Source organism: Loxodonta africana, chromosome 4, assembly GCF_030014295.1.
Source record: "Loxodonta africana isolate mLoxAfr1 chromosome 4, mLoxAfr1.hap2, whole genome shotgun sequence".
In the NCBI taxonomy this organism is placed as follows: domain Eukaryota; kingdom Metazoa; phylum Chordata; class Mammalia; order Proboscidea; family Elephantidae; genus Loxodonta; species Loxodonta africana.
In genome coordinates this window covers 146,252,545-146,274,717 of record NC_087345.1, presented here as the reverse complement: position 1 = coordinate 146,274,717, position 22,173 = coordinate 146,252,545, and the positions used below count along the sequence as shown (strand labels likewise).

Below are 22,173 nucleotides of genomic sequence, written 5' to 3'. Positions count from 1 at the left end.
AGAAAGGTCAGCAGTTAGAATCCATCAGCTGCTCCTTGGAAACCCTATGGGGCAGTTCTACTCTGTGCTGTAGGGTCACTATGAGCCAGTAACAACTTGATGGCAAAGATAATGACCGGTATATTCTAAGGTTTCTTGGCTCCTCACCCTGAGGGGAGTTCACCTATTCTACTCACAGACAGGGAAGTGGTTCTTGCTTTAGCAATTTCTATACCTTCCGCAGAGCCTCCTGGCTCCCACTCTCTGTGTTTTTTCACTTTTCTTGTGGGTCCCCTTTTTCTCCTATTGCCTCCTATTTTCTGGTATTGCCTGAGATCACCACACAACTTTCTTTTAACATCTTCATTTGTGTACCATATCTCATAAAAAATTAATTATGACTTACAGTTAAAACAGCCAAGTGAAAACTTTCTTTGTTCCCTCTTCTCTTTGAAGATGGCACACTCATACATTGAACTCAGTTTCCTGACTGATAAAATGCAAAAGTTTGTAATACTTAGAGTATTAGGGAGAAAAACACTTAGTTATTTAGTGCTGCTATAACAGAACTACCACAAGTAGATGACTTTAACAAGGAAATTCATTCTCTCACATTTTAGGAAGCTAGAAGTCTGAATTCAGGGCACCAGCTCTAGGAGAAGGCTTTCTTTCTCTGCCGGCTCTGGGGGAAGGTCCTTGTGTCATCAGTCTTCCCCTGGTCTAGCAGCTTCTCAGCACGAGGACCCTGGGTCCAAAGGACTTGCTCTGCTCCCTGCAGTTGTTTTTTGGTGGTATGAGGTCCCTTCGCTCTTTTATATCTCAAAAGAGATTGTCTCAAGATACAACTAATCCTGTAGATTGTGTCCTGCCTCACTTACATAATTGCCTCTAATCCTGCCTCATTAACATCATAGAGGTTAGGATTTACAACATATGGGATACATATATCAGATCACAAAATGGAGGACAACCACACAAAACTGGGAATCATGGCCTTGCCAAATTGACACAGATTTTGGGGGAATACAGTTTAATCTGTAACAAACACAAAATAATTTCCCTCCTCTCATGTGAGGTAGACAGATCAATACAAACAGTACAAGGGATTATACCATTTCAAGAAGGCATGAAAGAGCCTGTAACTAATTTAGTCAAAACTTAACCATGGCTTCTTTCAGAAGCGTATCAATATTTGTGAATTGGTGGATGATCTTTTGAGTCAGTGGATGGGAATATTATTAAGGCTGGACATTTTCTCATCTGAATTCTCAGAAGGCGTTATACAATAACTCTGCCAAGATACTCTTATTCCTTAGAGCAGAAACCAATGTAGAAGTTGTGGTGGAAAAGTCATAATTTCTGCTACCTTGACTCTTAAAGTCCCCATGACCTTTATGGTACGCTTCTAAGTGAGAATTACCAGTTCATTCTGCTTACATCAATGTTGGTTTTCTCATGTAGGAAGTTTCCTGGTACAATGTTCTTTTTTACCCCCTGACACTCCATGATATGTATATCCCTTTCTCCCTTTCCCCCCCAGAAATGCTAATACAGTTCATTAGAAGATATTGTTAATCATATCGTTTTTGTTTTTAATTTGCATCAAAGTAGCTTATGCTTAAAAAAACCATTTTCTGATAATTTTGGGTAAAACAGGAAATATGAACATTGGTGACTAGATTTTTTAAATTGGAGTTTGATAAATAAGCTTATATTTTCTCTTATAATTGAAAGACTCATTCCTATAGGGTACTTCAATCTTGTAGACTCTCATTCTAATGCACTTCTAGAAGGATATTTTGTTTCCCCCATTCCATTCAATCCACGAATGAAATTTGTTCAGGCATATACGTTTATGTGTGCCTAACATATTGGTAGTAGGCTAATAAATGTGATCTAAACCCACATAATACCACAGTTCACTTGTCATAAACTGATATACGTTAGTATTCTCTTTAGATTAGTACCAATTTGTAGTTATTGAGGTTCTTTCACTTGGAGACCTTGGAGCCCCTCACTGTGAACACATGGTAAATTCTTCTTAATGAGGCAGTGAGCTGTGGCCCAAATAGACTGAGGAGGAAAAAAGAATTAATGCCTGAAGTCTCCAGCTTCTCGACTCTGTATTGGAATGCGCAATTAAAACTGTAGCTCTGTTATTTGCTGTGGTTCACAGCATTCCTTTTTCTTAGTGAATGGCAAAATGCTCCTCCTATTCTACTTTTAAAACTTTTTTATTATGGGAGATGTAGACATAGAGAAAGTAAGATAAATAGTGAACCCCCATATGGCATCAGTCTTGTTTAATCAGTACTCCCACCCACTTCCCCCCAGTCTGTGTGATCTTGAAGCAAATCCTAGGCATCATATCATTCTATCTGTAAATATGTCAATATGTGTCTCTAAAAGGTAATTCTACACATGCTTGTATAAAATAATTGAGATGCTACAGTGTTTAAAGGGAGACATTGTTTACGAGTTTTTAAAAAGTAGAACCAAATATTGATTACAAAAATATTCTTTTAGTAGAAGTTAAATGCAATGTATCTCCTTCTACCTCCTCAAATTTGTCGAACGAATAAAAACTAAAATCAGATTAGCAACCCTTGAAAAAAAAAACTAAGGCTGTTACTATATATTAAATGATGATTTGAGAACTGAGAATATGTGTTTTTCTTCCTTTGGTAGATCCAGAATGAATGTTAGATTTAAAGGTTGTAGGTTTGAGTGCAGCTGGTGTTGTGACCATGGCTTTGTGTTACTGAGCAGCTGTAGAGTTTCTATGTTCTGCATTTTCAAATGTCCAATACAATTAGCACTAACCATTAGCACACATAGGAGGCATGTGTGAGCTCTGATCCTGGAGTGAGCTAGAGTAGCAGTGAGTGCCTGTAACAGTGGCTTAGCAAGCTGCTGAAGAAGTTCACTCACTTCTCTGGGGTGACCTTTCGTCTTCCAGAGTGAACTGACTACACATTAATACTGGAGTTAGAATTTTTGGGTTGGTCCTTTAGAGAAATTTTTAGGAGTTGAAAGGATGAAGCTACCCCATGTTGTTCTGAAGTTGGCTTTGCAGAAGAGATGAGCTTATTCTATCATCTTGTTGGTTGCCATCGAGTCATTTTGACTCAGGATGACCTCGTGTACAGAGTAGAAGAAGCAGACCTCTTCTGGATGGGTTCCACCCACCAACTTCTTGGCTTATAGTCGAGTGCTTAACCATTTGTTCCACCCTGGGACCCCTCTTCTATCATAGAGACTTGGAAGCTGGCATTTGGTTATGCAGTGTGCCCAGTTACCAGCATGTGTTTAGTTTTTCTGTTAGAACATTTGTTAAACCGAGTCATGCCCTTTCCCAGTACAGCCTTTAGTTTCTGTATACCCTGAAGTAAAATTGAAGATTCCCTGCATTTCTGTTCCACAATGTTTTTTTAAAGTTGGGACCTGTACTGTGTTGGCAGGATGGTCCTATCTGCTCTTCCTGAAGCAGAGGTCACAAGTAGGCCCAGGGCACTAAGATCATGACGCCTTACCTGGAAGCTATCTTTTTAGAATTACCGTCTGTTTTGAAAATGGCACATTGAAGACTTTTCCCCAGTTGAGCTTTGCCTTGTTGTGAGTGCAGTGCCATCGACTAATAATCCCCAACTACCGTGGCTCTGTCAGGGACCACTTCCTGCAACGCATAACACTTTTGCCATTTCAATGTGCCTTGAAGACTGCTGAGCATAGTGTAAAAGTTATTGTTAGTGTTGAAGGTGTCAGCTTTTGATCTAGGTAATGAGAGCCTTTAACTTATACGCTAGCTCCTCTTGTACTGGGACTTTCTGGGTCAGTGTCTACCACCTGCAAACTGCAGCATTGCTATTGGAAATGTGCTCATAAGAGCACAGAGGATTCATGAAAGCTTATTTCTTGCTGCTAAAAGACATGAAACGTGTCATATTAATAGACATTGGAGGAGATTTATTCAGTGCTTATTCTGAATGACAGAGTTTACCTACTTAAGGCTAATGCAGATAGCATAGTATGCGGTTCTCTAATCAACTTCAGATTCCTATAAAGTCTCTGTTATCTGATGACTTTTAAGGACTTGGCCTAATTTGTGGAGACTAGAAGAGACAAGGGATAAGGATAAACGGCCTAACAACTTTAAATTAAAGTAGGTTTTGAGAGCTATAGAGAGGATCCTATCAATTATGGCTATCAAAAAATAAATTTCTGGTTGAAAGAAATTTTGTTCCAAATGGAAATTGTTGGTTATTTAAAAATAAGAGGAAATTAGTGTATTTTTAAACTCTTAGAATTTTTCCAAACTTAAGAACATACGCATTTCTTTGTTTACCCTTAAGAAGATTAACATAAGATCAAACTCTTTTGCCTGGAATTGATTTGAGTAAATTTGAAACAAAAAGCCAATTAAACTTTCACAGAAAATGTCAAATTATGTAAGCACCCCTATGCTTGAACAGCGTGTATCAAACAATACGGGGAACTTAAGGAATACACACGCTGGTGGCAATTGTTGCTCTCTACAAGAGTAAACATTGCCAAACTTGGCATATTGTCAGCTCCATGTGCTATTTTCTGATCTGCATAGTCCTGGCTTGGGACCACACTTACATGCCTTCTGAGGATCACAATGAATCTTAATTTTGTCTCTGAGGAAGTGGTGAGAAGACACTTGTTGCAACTCTGTAGTAGCTGTAAGGACAATAATAGTATAACAGCAACAATAATTGCTAAAATTTATTAAGTATTTTTTTTTTTTTTTTAGTATGCTCTCATTTAATCTCTCCCACATCCTTATGAGGGAGGTACTATTATTATTCCATCTTGCAGGTGACAAAACTGGAGGCATAGTGAATTTAAGGAACTTATTCTAGCTAAGTAAATGTTGGAGCTGAGATTTAAATCAGACATTCTGGCTTCAGAGCTCATGTTTCTAGCCACTGTACTAGACTGTATCTTAAGGGAAGAAAAGGTGAATTTGCTCCAACTAATAGGATATTATCTTAACAAGCCTTGCCACAATAAAGACACTGTATTTTTAAAGATTCAGAATTCTTGTTAAATGGTGTGGCATTGGTAGCATCCTAAAAAAAAAAAAAAAAAGAATGACTGTCTCCTTTCCCAGATGCTGAGGCCAGCAAAATCTTTCTAGGCTCCTAAGATGAGCCAGAAAAAGATGGAATAATGTATATGGTAAAGAATAAACTAGGAAGACTATGTGGCAGACAAACAGCTCATTGTTTTGTGTTCTTGGCTTATTAATAAGAATGTATTGCTTGTACTTTCTGGAATAAAGCCCCAGATATATTGTTATTTGTAATTCTGAGGGACAAAATAACCAGTGAAGAATGGGCGTAAGAATGATGGAGGATGGGTCTGTTGGGGAATAGGAATAGAGTAGAAAGTTAGAAGATGTTAACATCATAAAACTAAGCAATTCCAGTGAAGTCCATGCAGACCTCAGTTTTGTTTTGTTTTTTTGAGGAACTGTGAAGATGACTCTCTTGGGCTAAACCTAATATGAATTAATTTTTCCTCTTAGTGTATTTCTTTAATGGTTAACCCATAGCAGGGTAGCAGGGTAGGTCTTTTTTTTTCTTTCATTTCTGAAGCCATTGTCATTGCTAGACTGTGGGAGACGATGGGAGGAATTGGATTGGTTTACCGGTGCTTATTTTATGCGTGGAGGACTAGGTTTGGGTATCAAAACAAAAAAGTATTAGAAAACTTTAATAAAACACTCTGAGCCGAGGGAGACTGAAGCAAAATTTTCTGTGGTCCTAAACCTGTGAGATACGGGATAGCTGTGTTTTAGAAGCTCAGGCTGGCAAGAATTTGTGTTCTAGAAAGTTCAAGACTCAACTTAAACTGAAAACATGTGTAATCATGATCCTAGTTGTTAAAGACTGAAATCTGCCATCTTTTGTCCTCAGACTTTCTCAGGGTAGACGCAGGGGACCCAGTACAAGGTTGAAAGCTGGTGGAACAGTGAGGGTGCTGGAGAAACCGTTTTCTCTTGAAAGAGAGTAACCAACTTTTTATATATTTTGGCCTAATACCAGTAATTTTGATCAGATAATGCATATGGTCAGTGGGGCATTTGAGTAACATGTCATCTTTGCATATTTGAAAGCTTTCATATAAACCACGATTTTATTTAGAAGTAGAGAAGCTGCATTTCTAAGCCAATGTACATATGAAATCAACGTACGTGTAAAGTCAGTGTACCTGTTACAAAGTCAGTGTACACATTACCAATGAATGTATTATCAATGTATTGAAATGGACGGTTTTATGTTTTTCATTGGGTTAAATCCAATTGGTACAGGAAGCACTCTAGAAATTAATATTGTAAATAGTTGAACCTAACGGTAAATTGCCTGTCTTCCTTAGATTTTTCTCATTGAATGCCCTCTGTTTACATTTCCACTTCACCCATTTTATCCTTAGTGCTCTATTTTCTGTCCATCCTTATGCTAAAATTGCATGTTCAGGTTACTAGCAGTGCTCTTATTGCTAAGTTCAGTGGTGTTTCTCTGTCAACCTTCTCATAAGTCTTTTGTATTTGTCATTTGACTGCGCCCCCTACCTTTTTCTTTTAGTTCTCTGATAATTTATTATCCTGATATCTCTTTATATCTGACTAGCAGCGTCCCTCACTTTTCTGCCTAATAGTGCTGCTATTTTAATTTACTAATGTAACGTAGGAGCCCTGATGGTGCAGTGGTTAAGACATGGCTGCTAACCAGAAGGTCTGCAGTTCAAATCCACCAGCTGCCCCTTGGAAACCCTGTGGGGCCATTCTACTGTGTCCTACAGAGTCGCTATGAGTTGGAATTGACTTGACGGCAATGGTTTTTTTTTTTTTTGGTAATATAGCAATATAAAATATGATATAACATTCTCCAGAGTAGCTTCAAAGTTTGTGATATGACTGTGCCATTATGATCTTTGGCACAATTTCGTGCCAGTTGAGCTAATAATGCTTGTGTTCGGAAATGGGCTTTTAATATTTGTAAACCTCTTGTATGAGCTAGGTGTTGTTACTGTGTCAGGACAGAATTCAAGCTCATGCTTGTGTAAAGAAATTAGTGAGGAGAAAAATAAAACAGTATTACATAGGAAAATAGGCTTTTGTGATTCAGTTAACATATTTTTATACTGTTTTATTATTTTAAGGCAGTATTTCATTTAAAATGATAAAGGATTTTTAAAACTGCTGGAAATGAGAGTGAACGAAAAAGGACTGAATTATCGAGTACTTCAATTTTCATATAGGCTTGCCTGATATCATTTTGTACTAGTAGGTGAAATACTTATTAAAGAAGGGTTTGTCCTCCCTTTGAGGTGTTTCTTTTTTCTTTATAGTGACTGAGAGACCAGTGGAAAGACCTTGGCTATATATCATCCAGTAATATATATATATATAGCCAAAAATGTTCGGAGCACAGCTATACCAACTAGGAGAGTCAGATTAGAGGGCTAAGCTCAGAATCCTCTGCCAGTTGCTTTCAGGTTTAATTCTTTGTTACTTTATGGTACAAAGAACATAGTGTCTTCTGCCTGGTATCCAAAAAGTGTCATTTTTGCTGTTGAAAAAAAGAAAAGAGAAGGAAAAAACTGTAGGATTTTAGCTCATTTATAAAACACTGCAAATCCTATAAAATAGAGCAGGGTGGCTTCCTTTTTCTAAGGTTAAGTGAAAGGTTCTGTGCAGTTTGTATGTGGCCTGGATATGCTCTTAAGGCTGTTTCTCTTTTGAGAATGAGAAGGTATTTATTTATTTGAAGTTTTAATTGTGGGGATCTGCAGATTCTCCATAGCAAAGAGGGGGTGCTTGCTTACTTATGTTCTTAGACCAGGAGCGTGTGGCTGATGGGGTCGCTAGGTAAACTGCAGATTATACCCCTGAGCTCTTTTTATATTTCATGTCTCCTAAGAAAATGTGGCATCATTAGATTACAAGATATTGCTTTATGTTTTCAGGAATCAATTTGTCATAAACTTTGCCTAAATCTCAAAATAGATTCTTTTTTTTTTTTCCCCCTGTTGAACATTTCAAAAGAAATCATGGTGAATTATGTTCCCTTCTCAGTTCTTCTGTAGTTTTTGTTCGATTGTTTATAGGAGCACTTTTACTCTACTTCAGGTTTTTATTTATGTGTTTATTGCCCTGGTAAACTCCTTGAGGGCAAGTACTGGGTTTATTCCTTGTGTCCCTGGCATGGCACCTGCGATGTGGCTGATGCCCAATTGCATGTTGAACAAGTCAAACTGAGTTCAGCAAGGCATCTCAGAATACTTGCGTTACAATCTCAGATGACAGAAAATGGTTAGTAAAGAGAAGAGTGCTTTTCAAAGCTGAACTGAATCAGTATTATTGTATTTATGAAGAGCCATGGATATCATTTTATCCTGCTGTCTATGTCAGTTATGGGTAATGCTTTTCATTAGAAGCTCAGTTTTCTGGCCTGAGTATCATTGGGAACCCTTAGGAATACACTATTCGAGTCCTAGTTAAGTTACGTGATCTTAGTGATGTTTCTGTGTTACTGTCTGATTCCAGTTTGCTACAGTAGGAATAGGGAAGTCATTGCAAACAGAAGTGCTGGAGAGAGAGTTAATGAGAAATGCAGCTACTTTGAAAATGCGAGGTGGCAGATACCAAGCCTTATTCTGTGTCTTCGTGTCAGGTTTCTGGATGTGGTTTTGTTATTGTGAAGGAGCATTGAGGTTGCACAGTGAGTTCCTGATCCTGGTTATCCTTGCCAGGTGGATGTGACAGTGAGTAGCTGTTGGGCCAGCTGTGAATTACACTTGATTTTTTTCTCGTTATATATCATTATATTGGGCCCATAGTCATCAATTAAAGGTATTGTTTCCTGAAGTAAAGCATATGGTCTCAGGGTTTAAGGATAAAATGGTAGTAAAGGCACTTGATGTTTCTACTGTCCTCTTTATGGGGACTGTTAAACAAAATGTGTTTTTAAATACTAAGTTTTTCCAAATAAACTTTGAAGGGTAAAGAGTCTTTTTAGATCAGTGTTTTCCCCAGCTTTTCTTTACTTATTTGTCCTACAACTCATTTCTTCCCTTCAAGTGTTTCTAAACACCAGCTCTTCATATTGCCAGTCTTAAAGAGAGACCAGAAAAAGGAAAGAAAAGAAGGAATACATGACATGATATCTTTTCTTCTACTGCATTGAAAGGGAAATTAGGTATGGGGGAGAAGTTTCCAGAAGTGGAAGGGGCCCTGTATGTGATAGTCATGGAGCATTTAGTTTCTGAGTGCCTCAGCACAGATGTACAGACTATTATATGTACAAACCTATAGGGACACTGTAACCCTGAGAAACTTCTAAACAACTCGGTTCTAAAAACTCTTCTTCATACAAATCTCAAAGTTCTCTTCATTCAACATTCAATGGATACTTAATAGGTATCCTTGTGTGCCAGGACTATAGTAAGTTCTTTAAGCTTTATTTGAAGCAATTATTAGGCTTGAAAGATAATATTTGAATTGTTATCTATCTATTTGTGCCAGCCTTCTATTTGTCTTAAATTGATAATGGAAATCCTGGTGGCGTAGTGGTTAAGAGCTACGGCTGCTAACCGAAAGATTGGCAGTTCTAATCCACCAGGCACTCCTTGGAAGTTCTACGGGGCAGTTCTACTCTGTCCTACAGGGTTGCTATGAGTCAGAATCGACTCGACGGCAATGGGAAATTGATAACATTGCCATAAAATAGAGTATGATCAGGAAAAGTTATTTCTATTAGACTCTATGCATAATTTCCCTGTGGCCTATTCTGAGTTCTCTCAGTTGGGTTGCAAGGTATTGAAATATGAGGCTGAGTTCTGAATGCTGACATCAACGTTTTGTTGTTTCTCTAGATGTATGTTTGTTTTTACACTTGTGTGATATCCAGGTTTTAGTTTATTTTTTAAATTTTATTGTGTTTTAGTTATTATCTGGGTTTTAATGAAACAATTTTTTTTTTTTTTTTGAGCAGAATCAAAGCAAATAGCCCAGTATACTTGTTTTCTTTGGGGCTTGTTTCCGTAAATGCATTTTTATAAGCATGGGAGAAGTAGTATTTTCTAAGGACCAAAACAAAACAAACCTGTTGCTGTCGAGTCGATTCTGACAATAAATATAAAATAGTCTAATCTAAAAATGAACTTACTGAACAATTCCGAACATTTTCTAAGCCTTTCCTCCTCAGTTAAAGCAAGGTATTAGAGAATACCCAGAAATAAACGGTAGAGTTTTAAACATGCTATTTATATGAATGTTGTTGTCTTGTTGTTAGTTGCCTTGGAGTCATCAGGCTCAGGGTGACTGCCAACCTTGTTGTTAGTAGTCCAGCATCTAACCACTTGTGCCACCCAGGGACTCCTTCGTATGAATAGCACTGTTATAAATTTTCTTTTATCTTGTCACACCTTGGATAAACACTGTTGTCTTAACCCTTAAAAACCCTCTTGTGGTAGAGTCTATTCCAGCTCATAGTGACCTTACAGTGATCCTGTAGGACAGAGTAGAACTGCCTCATAGGGTTTCCAAGGAGTGGCTGATGGATTCGAACTGCTGACCTCTTGCTTAGCAGCTGAGCCCTTAACCACTGCATCACCAGGGCTCCAATAATCAGTACAGGTGGCCTGGATAGGTAACTGCCCCAGGAGCCACTACGGACTGCTACCTAGATAAGATAGGTTGCAGGTTACACGTAGTTCTTGGAAGAACTGTAACTGTTTTCCTTTATTCTCACTCAAGAATGCACGTAGAGTTACACGAGAAGCAGAAGCCCTGTTTCTCTGCCTCAGTTACTTCATCTATAAAATGAGAGAACCAGAGTAAATCGTTGGTTCTCAATGGTGACCACGGGATAGGATTTGGGTATAGATGAACGATCTTTTTGAAAGACACCCCCTGAGATTCAGTTACTCTCAGAATGGATGAGATTGGAGTGGGCGGGTATGGGAGCAGTTGCTAATTTGGAAAAGCTCCCAACATGGGTTTCTCAGTCTGGTTACCTTTCCTCACCTGGGAAAATGCCTGGATTTCATGAACTAAAATAACTTTCCTGCTCTTGCATACTGTATTTAATAGTGAAGACCATTAGATTGAGGAGCATAGTTGAATACGTATGTGTAAAGGCTGTTTTTTGAGATCATTGTAATGATCACAGTTTTCACTTGATTTTCCAGTTCAATATGGATAACCCATTGAAACCAAACCCATTGCCATCGAGTCAATTCTGACTCATAGCTACACTATAGGACAGAGTAGAACTGCCCCATAGAGTTTCCAAGGACCACCTGGTGGATTCGAACTGCTGACCTTTTGGTTGGCAGCCGTAGTTCTTAACCACTGCGCCACCAGAGTTTCCTTAAGATGGATAGTGAGAACTATTTTCCTAGTGAAAAACAACACACCTACAGACTCATGGCTAGACAGCGTGTTTAGAATTAATAAAACATGTTGCAGAGTGATGAAAGATAGAGACAAAATCTTTGTCTATGGGGGATCTGTGAGATACAGCTCACAGTATAATTTTTTCCTATACAATAGCCTGGTTTATAATGAAGATTTGCTAGACTGGAGTACTTGTGTTAAAATATGAGTACATGAGCAGTTGCAGAGGAATGTAATGGAGAAGGAGTTCCAGGAAGTAAATAGAATAGCTACCCTTGGTGCTGCATTGAGATTTGGTGATGGGGGAAAGGATTCGAGCTGTGCTTTCCCCCAAGGCGTGCTGTGCCTGAGTGGGACTGTAACTTGGTTTGAGAATGGTTTCTAACTGCTGACAATCACCCATCAACAAAGGACCTTCCAATAGAGTGAGTAAGTCAGGGCTGAGAGACCGTGTCCTTTTTTTCTCCATTTCTTAACAACGAAAAAGGCATTTCAGTCAGAGATTGGTTTTGTGGAAGCAGCAAAAATTGAATAAGCACATGTGACTAGGGAAAGGGCATGCTGTATTGGAAAGCAGAGGAAGAGGAACGGGGGAGAGAAGTGCTTTACCTAAGGTGGCTTGATGGAGTTTTTCTTGATTATGTAATTATGATAATTACAAATTAACATGTTAAGCTTACGAGTAATGTACCTCCTGGGGGTTACCCTGTGTATTGAGGTTGCATGATTACGTGTGTGAAAGGAGGGGCGGTGTATGTCCAAAGGCCGTGCCGGGTGTGCTCATTTACTCAGCTTATATGCGTCCTCCGTTTGGGCCTAAAGGGATTAATTAACGTTCGATTTTAAGAAGGCAGGTGATGCAGTTCAAATTAATGTTGGGGTTGTGCTGAAGAGAAGGTGGACCTTAAATTGGTGATTTTTATGGGAATCTCAAAATAGCAGCCTTGGAACTCACTGGACTAGGTATTTTTAAAAATAATGAGAAATGTTATAAAGTTAGCCGAAGGCATCGATTTGTCTTTCAGGTTGTTCAAAAGCAGAATCTTGAGAAATAGGCTGTTATATGGTTGTAAGTGGGATAATAAAGAGAGCTTCCCTCACTATAAAACCTTCACAAACCATTCTTTTGGCAGAATGAGAGAGATTTCTAGCTGCTGCGGTGATCCCTGGTGGCACCACAGATGGTCATGGGAAATCTCCATCGGTTCCCAGAAACCCCCAAACAAATGTCTTCAGGGACTTGTCAGACCCTTGACAGTTGGTAGCTATGGTGGTTTTAAAACAGGGCTCCAAAATTCTTTGATGCTTCTCCCGTCATGAGGTGAGGTCCCTGTCCATCTGCCTGAATCGGATGGGCTTGTGACTGTTTGTACCGAGCGAGTCCAGCCAAAGTGGCAATGGGTGACTTCCAAGGCTGGAGTCATAAAAGGGGATGCAGCTACCACCTGCTTTGCAGGAGCACATGAATACAACTCAGCAATAAAATAGAATGCACCATTGATACATGTTACATGCCACAACCTAGAAGAATCTCAAAAGAATTATTCTGGATGAAAACAAAAACAAACCAAAACCAGTCTCAAAAAGTTACGTACTGTTGATTCCATGTATATGACCTTCTTTAAAAGCCAAAACTGTAGCAGTGGAAAACGGATCAGTAGTTGCTAGGGGCTTGGGGTGGAGGTAGGGTATGACTAAAAGGGATACATGAGGGGGGTGTTTTATAGGGTGATGGAACGCTTCTGTACCCTGATTGTGGTGGTGCTTATGTGAATTTTAATATATGTTAAAATTCATAGAACCGGATACCTCCTGAAAAGTTAATTTTACTATATGATAATAATAAATTAAACAATTCTAGTAACTTCTTTTGTTGATACAAGAGAGGTATGAGGAGAATACTTCCATGCAGGGAAAACCAGGCTTCTCCCTGGCAACTTAAGGCCCAAACTGAAAGAGGTGGAGAAATGCTCTGGCTGTGAAACTCCCTAGCACAATCACTGAATGTCTTGTTCAAGGGCCCAATGGATGGATCGTCATCAAAAAGAGGAAACATTTCAAATTCTTATAGAAGCCGGATTTACTGGACCCATTGGGATTAGGAGAACCCCTGAATCTATTGCTCGGAGATAATATTTAACCTTGAACCGAGGCTATCCCATGAAGTCATCTTTAAACAAAACAGTTTAGCTCAACTACTAAAGAATGTTTGCCTTGAGCAGTGTGCTTTTTTAATGAATTATCTGTATGAACTCGTATTGCCAACAGGAACTCTAAAACACAGAGAAGACCATCTAAAGTTAGTGGGGGTGAAAGTATGGGTAGAGATAGTGAGAATGGTGACACAACATGAAGACTAACCAGTGTCACTGAATTACACATGTAAAAAATGTTGAGTGGGTATATGTTTTGTTATATATATTTTCATAAAAAATTAAAAAGAAAACCAACCCCCCCCCCCCCCCATTATGAAGGATCCACAGTGGCAGTGCCTCCTTCCCTGGCAGTCACCAGAGCATGCTACATCTTCAAGGTTCAAGGTTATCTTGTTTTTACAGTTGCCTTCCTAAAATACTACATGAGAATTGTATGGAGAAATTAGAGTACTTTTCCTCAGCTAAGAAAAAAGGAATTTGATTTGGTTTTAAGGGCAAATTTGGGAGAGAAAGAGGTTGCTTTGGGACTAGGAAACAAAGGCTTGACCAATAAAACAAAACCAAAGATTTTCCAGCCCATTTTGTAGGTGTTTAACTTCATGATTCAAAATTGAGGTCAATCAAAGGCATACAGTTAAATTACCATGCACTGCTCATAAAATTAAAGGGTAAACTCGGTATCTGTGTGATTTGAAGAAAGATTTATTTCAAGACAATGCAAATGGCTGTTATCACCATTCATACTGTTAATAATATTTACACAGGATGTCAGAAGTGTTCTCAGTCTTCAAAACTGTGACTGCTTTTTACAAGTCTGATAGGAATTCAGAGCTAAAGCTAGTAAGCAAGATAGATCAGTGGTTCCCAAGGGTACCCTGGTACAGTTTAGGGGCATTTGGAAATTTGCGGAGGAGTTACTGGTTGTCACAATGATGGGGAAGTGCTACTGGCATTTTGTGGGCAGAGGCTTGTTGTTAGTCACTATTGTACAGATTTCAAATGTCCTGCAGTGCATGGAAAAGTGCCGCACGGTAAAGAATTGTTCCATGTGACCTTGTAATGTCCTGCTTGATAGGAAAGTGAAAAACATGTATGTAACTGAGCTTTGAATTGAAGTCCAACTCTAAGTTGTTTTTGTATAGTTTGTATGGTTTGAAAATAATCTGAATTATTTTGGAATGCAACTACCCGAGAAGATCGTTCTTTTTTGTTTGGAATCTTAATGAGAGTTGCTCATTCTTTCAGAAAATTATGTTTTCACTGACTACCATGTCACTGGTGGTATTTGAATAACACTCAACACACTGGTATCAGTGTACACTTGTACCAGTTGCATCCATGACGATTCTGCATGTGACCATGCACAGAAATCTACTTGCCCTTCTTTCAAAATATCAACTAGAAAAGAGTGTCAACAATATTAAGCTTAGTGCTATCTTCTTTTAAGTCCCAACTTATTTATTGTGTCGATAAAAGCTTTGACTACTACATTCTAACCTCTGGTAAGGTTGTAGCTGATATGTACTTAAACACACTTGATTATAAATTGTTGTTAGCTGCCATCCAGTTGACTCCCAACTCATGATGACACCATGTACAATGAAATGAAACCATGCCCAGTACTGTGCCATCCCCTTGATCCACTGGGGATCAGACTGTTGTGATCCAAAGGGTTTTCGTTGGCTGATTTTCAGAAGTAGACTGCTAGGCCTTCCTTCCTATAGTCTTAGTATGGAAGCTCCACTAAAACCTATGCTGAAACCTGTTCAGCGTTATAGCAGCATGCAAGCCTCCTCTGACAGACGGTTGGCAGTGCATGGTGATTTAATTGTCTGTGCATGAGGTGGAAACCCTGGTGGTGTAGTGGTTAAGTGCTAGGGCTGCTAACCAAAAGATCGGCAGTTCGAATCCACCAGGCACTCCTTGGGAACTCTATGGGGCAGTTCTACTCTGTCCTATAGGGTTGCTCTGAGTTGGAATAGACTCGATGGCAGTGGATTTTTTGGGTGCGTGAGGTACATTGACTGGGAATTGAACCCAGGTCTCCCACATGGCAAGAATTCTACTGCTGATCCGCTGCTGCTCCATCCTTGTTAAAAATTATTTTTCCTTTTTCTTAAAATCAGGGAATTTTATTGATATAAAAAAATTTATGTGTTAAGATAGTTTTTATTACTTATGAACTTCATTTCAGGATAGTAAAGGGAACATTGCAGAATGTTTAAATGAAGAGAGAATATTTTTCCCATAGGATTGAGGAGCCACGGCCATGTGTCCTTTGGTGTCACTACACAGAAGTGGTAGTTGAGCATCGTAATAGCACTAATACTTTGAGATTATATAGTGAATACTTCTCCAGGTACAGCTTTATTATTTCATTTATTCGTCGTCTCTCCTATAGGTTCCTTTTAGCTGGTAAAATTAACCATTTCCGTGGAAAGTTAGTTCAGAGTGAGTATGGTAGCATTAGTCGTTTGGTAAACTTGACATTAAATATGGAAAATAACTCGGGGAACCTAGACCAGAAAATAGCATACTCCTTTGCTGCGATTGTGCTCAGCCTGTGGGCTTCAGGAGTTCCTCCTGCCTGGTCTCCTCTCTCGGTTTTCTGTTTTCACTCTTGTCTGTCTTTTCTCCATTATTGCCACTTATTCTTCTTATTTCATTGTTCTTTTTCATCATTGCATTGTTACTGAACTGCAATGTTTTGCAAACATTTATTTTCTGATTAGCTAAATGTGCTGTAGAGAGAGCTCACCACGTGCACACTTTTTGCGTGTGATTACAATCATGGATCATACTCATTGTAAGACATTCAATTAGTCAGAACAGGACGAAAAAGAAAGTAAGATGTTCATGAAATATCACCACATAGAGAGAGCCACTATTAGCATTTTGTGATTATCTTTCCAGATTGCTTTTTATACCCGGACAGGCCACATTACCCACACACCTAAGTATACACAGAGTATTTTATGTTCATATCTTCTGTTCAGTACACTGCCTTTTAACGATTTTTTATGAATGTCTTTGGATTGGCATTTTAAATAAAAAAAAATTTTTTTTTTTTTAAAGCTGCGTGAAATTTCATTGTATGTATATACCACGATGGATGGAACCAGCCTTTACTTGATGGGCTATTAGGAGAGTTCTACATATATATATATATATAGTTTTGTTCCCAAAAAATTATATTCCCTTGCTAAGGCTTTGGTTTTTTTTTTTTTTTAAAGTTACTTGTACACTTCTTTGATTACCTCTGTAGTATACATTGTTCAGGGAACTTTTCCTCAATTTATACTTTCTTCCCTTAAAATGTATTTTGGACGTATGAAAAGTACATAGGAGAAAATAAAAAATACCACATAGCTCCTATTCAGCTCTGTCAAATTCTAGTATTTTGACATACTTGCTTCAGATTACCAATGTAATGTAATTGAAACCCCCTGTATATCCATTCTCTTTCCCCTCATTGGTAACCACTGTCCTGAATTTTGTATTCATTTTTCCCATCCATGTTTTATATTATCAAGTAACCAGTTGCCGTTGAGTGGACGCCAACTCATGGTGACCTGATGTGTGTTAGAGTAGAACTGTGCACCATAGGAGCCCTGGTGGCACAGTGGTTAAAGCCGTTGACTGCTAACCCAAAGGTCTGCGGTTAGAAACCACCGGCAGGTCCGTAGGAGAAAGATGTGGCAGTCTGCTTCTGTAGAGGTTTACAGCCTTGGAAACCCTATGGCGTTGCTGTGAGTTGGAATCAACTTGATGGCAGTGGGGTGGTGCACCATAGGGTTTTCAATGGTTGAAATTTCAGAAGTAGAACACCAAGCCTTTCTCCTGAGGTACCTCTGGGTGGACTTGAACGTCCATCCTTTTGGTTAGCAACTGAGCACGTTAACCATTTGCACCACTCAGGGATTCCATGTGTCATATTGCATGTCTCTTTTTCCCATAAATACTATGTAACATTGTTTTACATGTTTTCAGACTTTATCAAAATGGAATCAATACAAATAATTTTTCCGTTTGTCTTTTATAGATATATCTTAATTCATCAATATTCTTTGCGGTAGACGTTTAGTATTTGTCCAGATCTTCACTATTATAAACAGTGTTATAAAGAATAGTCTTGGGTGATTGTTCTGGTTTACATGTTAGAGAATTTCTCTGATGAGAATAATAAATTGTTTTCCTTGGTGTTTATGCTCTAATCAGTAGCATGCAAGGCCCAGTTTTCCCATATCCTTGTCAGCTGAATTTTTGTCAGTCATATAGATGTGAAATGGTATCTTTTTGTGGTTTTTATCTGTATTTTCCTGATTACTAGTATGGTTTTATATCTTTTCATATATCTGTTGGCCATTAGGTTTTCCTTTGCCCATTCTCCCCGTTGCCTCCGCCCCACGTTTTAACGCAGTCTTGTTATTAGACCTTTCCTTTGCTGAATGTGCATGCTTTTCTGTGTCCTCAACAAACATTACCTATTCCATGGTCACAAAAGCTTTCTTGTGTATTTCTTCTAGAATTTTCTGATGTATTAAAGGCCTTTAATCCATCTGGAATTGATAGCAGTATAGGATAGGATGTTATTTCTTTCCATGATACCCTTTTTTTCTCAAGACTATACATTGAGTAGTTCTTTTTCTCCCCACTGATTTGCTGTGCTATCTCTGTCACGAATAGTTCCCCTGTATGCGTGGGAGTGATTTTAGGTTCTCTCTTCTGTTCCATTGGTATGCTTTCCTTTCCCTGCATCAATCTGCATGTGTTATTACTGCTGCTTTAAATAATAACTCCTTTGTCCCCTTTCGCATTTTGAGAACGTTGAAAAACCAAACCCGTTGCCGTTGACTTGATACCGACTCAGAGCAACCCTCCAGGACAGAGTAGAATTGCTTCATAGGGTTTCCAAAGCTATAAAATGTTATGGGAACAGACTGCCACGTTTTTCTCTCACAGAGTAGTTGGTGGGTTTGAACCGCAGACCTTTCGGTTAGCAGCTGAGCGCTTAAGCACTGTGCCACCAGGGCTCCTTGAGGGGCATGTGGGGCAGTCCTTATTCAGGGCTGGTTGCTTTTAGCTGGCAGCTACCTCCTTTACTGCAGTTTGAGTACAAATATAATCTTTTTCCATTTGCAGTATGATGTAAAAAAGTCTGGAAAGTGCTGGCCTCATCTATTCATAGTAGTTTGGTATCCCACATACATACAGAGGTCACTTTGTCAAGTTTTCTGAAAAACCGCATTGGAATTTTGAATGGAGTTACATGGGGTTTACCATAAATTAGATAATTGAGATCATTATGACATTGAGCTCTGTTTGCATTTTCTAAAAAAAAAAAAAAGGCATTGCAAATGTAAGCAATTCTACTTTACAGTGTGAAAGACTTAGTCCTAAGTGGTACAAAGCATCCCAGATAAGCAATAAAAACCTCCCCCAAGCGGTTCACTGTTTAATATCTTCGGAAGCAGACAAGGCAAAGTAACGGTATATGAAAGGTAGAAAGAGTATTGTGATTATCCTAAGAAATACACAAACTCTTATTCTAAACAAAAGTTTCAAAGGAAGAAGAGACCATGTCCTATTGTAAGTTAATTTAATCATTTGGCAAATATCTCATAGTGCATTTTAAGACTGAATATTTTATGCCTGACGTTGTCCTACTCGGAACCACTGTTTCGGCACTCATAAATGCTGTAGTGAAACTCTGTGTTACCCTCTCCTTTTTAAAAGGAGAAATACACATTTTCTTTTTTAAATGAGAGCTTGCTTTTCCTTTCCAGAAAGATTGTTAATTTGTTTTATATATATTGGGTTATATATAAGTAATCTTGTAATAAAACTTGTCATATTATTAATTAAAAAGAACACATGGTGGGCCCTGAGGGAAATCATTTATGGAAAATAGCATTCAGTGAAATTTTAAATAGGAATTTTTTTTATGTTATTTATTTAATTCTCTTCACCATTCCAACCAGCAGAGGAACCTGGGTGCTTGTCTTTTATCCTTTAAAATAGGAATTCTGATTATTTAGTAATAGGGCAGTTAGCATTTACAAAATGACTAATTTTAGTCTCTGAATAAAGAATGGTATATGGAATTGGCTTGGCCTAGTAAAGGATGTGGATTTTGGAATCAGAAACAGCCAAGTGTTGAGTCTGCTTCAGCCTCTAAAAGACTGAGTAGACCTGAGGTTAGAATCCATAAGCTTCACTTTCTTCATCTGACAGATGAGGGTAATATTGCTTACCTGTCAGAATGGTGGGGAGAATTAAAGGAAATTCCGTAAATTGAAATGGATCTGGTATATAGTAGGCTACCAGCAGGAGCCCTGATAACCCAGTGGTTAAGCTCTTGGCTGTGGTTCGAAACCACCCGCTTCTCTGCGGGACAAAGATGTGGCAGTCTGCTTCCGTAAAGATTTACAGCCTTGGAAACCCCATGGGGCATTTCTCTCTCCTTTAGGGTCACTGTGGATTTTTGGGTAGGGTCACTATGAGTCAAAATCGACTCAATGGCAGTGGGCTTTTTGTTGTTGTTGTTGTTAGGCTACCAGCAAATGTGATTTCAGTCTTTCTCTGGAATTGTTCATCTTCCTGTGGTGAAATGGCTCCTTTGATAAGAAAATAAATGATTCTCCGGGAAGATGCTAATAAAAGGTTTCAAAGTATAAACTTATTCTTCCGATCATTGAGCAGCAGCATATCTGCCCTGGTTCTCTCTTGACTTACTATCTGACTTGGAGAACAAGTGGCTGTAACCCTCCGGCTCATCATTCTGCTTTCGTTTATACGGTGGGGCAAGATACTAATTAATAAAACTTTTTGCTATCTGAAGTTCTTTGAGAAAGAACTAAATAAAAGTGAGTCATTAATTAATATTTGAGTCAGCAGCTGCACACTTAGACATCCAGTTTGATAGGATAGGAGAGCAAGCTTGGTGTATTGAAATTGCCTGGCATGTATGACAGCATATTAAAGTAATAAGGGCAATTCATCTTTCTGACTTGGGGTTGTCAAGCTTTGATTTCTCTCTTGCTTGCTCTCTCTCTTTTTTGTGTTTTTTTTGGGTAATACCTAATTTAATTCCCATAGTTTATATACTACAAAAAGATAAAAACAAACAACAACAACAAAAAACTTAAGGACATACCTGTGACTTGGGATTTCTTAAGAAATCCAGAAACAAGTTTACCTTCACGGAGAGTGTTTGTTTTTCCCAAGGACTAGGTCAAGTAAAGAACAGACCTGCTTCCCATACAGTTTGAGATAGGCTGCTTGGCTTGAGAGTTCTCTCAGGGACTTTGTTTGCAGAGTTGTGACAGTATTCAGTTTAAAATCTGGGTACATCTCACCTGAGCAAGCAGAAATAATGCCCTTGCAGACACAGAGGGAATAATTGCTGCTGAGTTTGGAGGGTGAGCTGTATAGTTCCTAGCTCTGTATTTTTACCCCAGGACTATTGTGAGTTTAATAATCTTGGTTTAGTAACTTCTTTACAAGCAGACATTTTTTGTTTTGTTTTGTTTTTTTCCCCCAGCTTGTGTATTTATTGCTTTGACTCAAAATTCTGAGATACAGAGTTAAAAAATGTCTTTTTGTGCCCATGGTTAATGAATCCACAGATATATATTCTGCTTCCCACTTCGTCTCTGCCTGTGTCTTCTATGAGTCATTTCTTTGTGACTCTGCTTCAGTTGGTTTGGCTTCCTCATCATTCCTCAGGTATGTCAAGTTTCATTTCCACCTCAGGGTCTTTGCTGTACCTTCTTCCCAGAGCACTCTTTTTGCAGATAATTGCATGGCTTACTCTTCCTAACTTTTAAGTTTCTGCTAAAGCAGCAGCACCTTATCAGTGAGGCTTTTCTCCATGTGTACAGTTGCAATCTGCCCCACCTCAGTGGATTTATTTTTATTTTTTAGCATTTGTCGTGGGCTGGGGTCCCTGGGTGGTACAAATGATTAAGGAGCTCTGCTGCTGATTGAAAGGTTGGAGGTTCAAGTCCACCCAGAAGCACCTTAAAAGAAAGGCCTAGCAATCTACTTCCAAAACACTAGCCATCGAAAACCCTATAGAGTTCTAATGTGACACACATGGGGTTGCCATGTGTTCGGAATGAACTTGACTACAATTTGTTTTGTTTTTTTGACATAAAACATGTTTGCCAATTGACTGCTCCTCTCCTCTACCCCAGAATGTAAGGACACAGAGACAAGAACTTTGTTTTGCTCACCATACTTCCCTCAGCATCTTCTTGTTGTTGTTGTTAGGTGCCGTCGAGTCGGTTCCGACTCATAGCAACCCTATGCACAACAGAATGAAACTCTGCTGGTCCTGCGCCATCCTTACAATCGTTGTTATGCTTGAGTTCATTGTTGCAGCCACTGTGTCAGTCCACCTCGTTGAGGGTCTTCCTCTTTTCTGCTGACCCTGTACTCTGCCAAGCATGATGTCCTTCTCCAGGGACTGATCCCTCCTGACAACATGTCCAAAGTATGTAAGACGCAGTCTCGCCATCCTTGCCTCTAAGGAGCATTCTGGCCGCACTTCTCCTAAGACAGATTTGTTCGTTTTTTTTTTTTTTTTGGCAGTCCGTGGTGTAT

General features: G+C 38.8%; 1 protein-coding gene across 7 annotated transcripts in view; it reads left to right on the top strand.

Moving 5' to 3' along the window:
- SFMBT2 (Scm like with four mbt domains 2) overlaps positions 1-22,173 on the top strand; it is a 265,533-nt gene that overhangs the window by 67,938 nt on the left and 175,422 nt on the right. The gene's annotated exons all lie outside the window — the stretch shown is intronic.